The sequence below is a fragment of the Echinops telfairi genome, unplaced genomic scaffold, assembly GCF_000313985.2.
Source record: "Echinops telfairi isolate 266 unplaced genomic scaffold, ASM31398v2 ScPeMD7_443;HRSCAF=831, whole genome shotgun sequence".
Classification (NCBI taxonomy): domain Eukaryota; kingdom Metazoa; phylum Chordata; class Mammalia; order Afrosoricida; family Tenrecidae; genus Echinops; species Echinops telfairi.
In genome coordinates, this window is record NW_022104341.1 from 21,440,595 (window position 1) to 21,443,532 (window position 2,938).

General features: G+C 44.4%; 1 pseudogene; it reads left to right on the forward strand.

Moving 5' to 3' along the window:
- The first annotated feature begins 1,109 nt into the window (after positions 1–1,109).
- LOC101656032 lies at positions 1,110–1,826 on the forward strand (annotated as a pseudogene).
- The last annotated feature ends 1,112 nt before the right edge of the window (positions 1,827–2,938 follow it).

Here is a 2,938-nt window from a genome sequence, read left to right on the forward strand (position 1 = left end):
AAAGTATAAAAGAATAGAATTCATACCATATACAAGTAACATTTTGCTGAAGATAATTTTTAAATGCTTTTACTGCGGACAGGCAACTGCCAGAAATTCAAGCCTGACTTAAAAAGGAATGTGGAATAAGGGATACCATTTTAGCATCAGAAAGATCGTGCTTTGAGACAGTTTTTTTCTAATGCCTTCAGTGCAGCTTGGGCTTCTGCCTTTAATAACATCTATTCTTCATCATATGATATCTCTTTAAATAGTGGAGTATATTTTAATTTTAATGAAATACGCAAAGGCCTGGTGTATTAGTCTAGGTACTTTGGAGAAACAAATCCACAGCGACTCATGTATAAGAGAGAGTTTTATGTAAAGAAAAGGTGCATCACGAAAACATCCCAACCCAATGCTGCCCAAGCCCACAAGTCCAACATTAACCCATTAACCCAACACCAGTCCACAAAGTCCTTCACCTCACAAAACAGAGGCAATGATGCCGACTGCAGGAGGAAAGCTGAGTCAGTGAACGAACAAGCATCTCAGCACTAGCAGGGTTCTCCACACGGCTGTTCCAGCACCCAGGGCTGCATCGGGATAGGTCCATGTAGCTTCTCTTTGGGGATGTCTTGTAGGAAGTCAATCTTGCAAGCTGAAGCAGGGAACTGCTAAGGCAGCTGCACCCTGGTGCGACCATCACAAAGCAAGAGACCCGAGAACTAGAAAGGCGAGGCTTCACCACCCATTTATCCCTCTGCCTTTCAACCAGCCCCACATGTGATTATCGGCCAGGCTGGCACAATTAACTAACTCACCTGGTAAACTACAAAGAAAGGACATGCTAAGAATACATCAGACTGAAAGAATTGAAGAAAATATTCAAGCCTTGGGTAACATTATTCAAAGAATCTATATTGAAAAATGCAGGAAGCATCAAAAGAATATGGAAGGAATGTACAGCCACTATACCAAAAAGAAAAAAATAGAGTTATTGGCCTAGTTACATATATTGGCATGGCAATACATTGAAGAAGTGCCCTCCCTCAACACAAGAATATTTTGTTCTAACAACCTGGTATTCTGTGATGCTCACCCTCCCAACATGATCGTTGAAGACAACAATGGATGCGTAAGCAAATGTGGTAGAGAAAACTAATGGTGCCCAGCTATCAAAAGATTTAGCATCTGAGTTTCTCTTGGGGTTGTGGCCATGACACAGGGGCATCTCTCGGGACCACTGGCACAAGCGCTGCAAGACCGGGGCAAGAGAAAGCCCTACCACAAGAAGTGGAGGTATGAGCTGGGGCACCCCTGCCACACTAAGATCGATCCCCACTGCATCCATACAGTTCTTGTGAGAGGAGGCAACAAGAAGTACAGGGCCCTGAGGCTGGATGTGGGGAACTTCTCCTGGGGCTCCGAGTGTTGTGCCCGCAAAACAAGATCATTGATGTTGTCTACAAGGCATCCAACCATGGGCTGGTCCGGACCAAGATGCTGGTGAAGAACTGCATCGTGCTCACTGACAGCACACCGTACCGCCAGTGGTGCGAGCCCCACACTGCACTGCCCCTGGGTGGGAAAAAGTGACCTACACTGACCCCTGAAGAGAAAGAGATATTAAATGAAAAGTGATCAAGGAAAATTCAGAAGAAATATGATGAACAGAAAAAGAATGTAAAAATCAGCAGTCTTCCGGAGGAGCCGTTCCAGCAGGGAAGCTTCTTGCCTGTATTGCTTCAAGGGCAGGCCAGTGTGGCCGAGCAGATGCCTCTGTGCTAGTGGAGAAGGAGCTGGAGTTCTATCTGAGGAAAATCAAAGCTCGAAAAGGGAAATAAATCTTCCCATCCTAGCACATGTGACAATTAAAAAAAAAAGTTGACATCTGGGATCCTAAAGACATGACGTTAAACAAGCGGCCATCTAGCAGGGAAGCCATAAGCCAACATGGCTGAGACACACCAGCATGTGCAATCAATAGGTGTCGACAGAATCGGGGACCAGGCACCAGAAGACCTAATATAAACAACAAACAAACATACTGTGGAGAATGAGGAGGGCCAGAGCAGACATGCAAAACCCATTTGTAGACTAATAGGACATCCCCTCCCAGAAGAATCACCAGGAAGGGATGAGTCAACCAGGGTGCTGGATAGCACCAATGAAACACACAATATTCCTCTGGTCCTTTGAGGCTTCCTTATCCCCCACTATCCTGACCCCAGTCCTGCCTCTCAGTTCTGGCTAGTTCAGAGCATGAACACTGGTACAGATATGACCTCAGGACGCACGGAATCCAGGTCAGAAAAACCCCTCAGGAACAGAATTGGGAGTAGTTATATCAGGATAAGGAGAAGGTGGGGTGATGAGAGGAGGAAGGGGGAACCAATCGATGCATAATCCCCACCTCAGGAGGATGAGCAACAGAAATGTGGATGAAGGGAGACAACTGTTGGTGTAAGACATGAAAACAATAATAATTTATACATTATCAAGGGTCATGAGGGTAGGAAAAAGGGAGAGAAAAAAGAGAAAGTAAAATGTAAATGTTACATCAAATAGAAAGTAGCTGTTTAGAAAACGGTAAGGGCAGCATATGTACAAATATGCTTGAAACAACTGATGTATGGAATGTTATCAGAGCTGTGAGAGCCCCCATAAAATGATTCCGAAAGAAAGAAAGAAACAGTCGACATTCCACTATGTAAAGAGATATCATATAATCAAGATTAGATGTTATTGAAGGAAGAGGTCCAAGCTGCAGTGAAGGCATGAGCAAAAAACAAGGTTTCAATTACTGACAGAATATCAAGCGAAATATCTCAACATGCTGATGAAGCACTGGAAGCATTCACTAGCCTGTGCCAAGAAACCTAAAAAGAGCTGCTGGCCAGCTGACTGTAAGCGATCCATAATTGTGCTCGCCCAACAAAATGCTCAAATGACAACA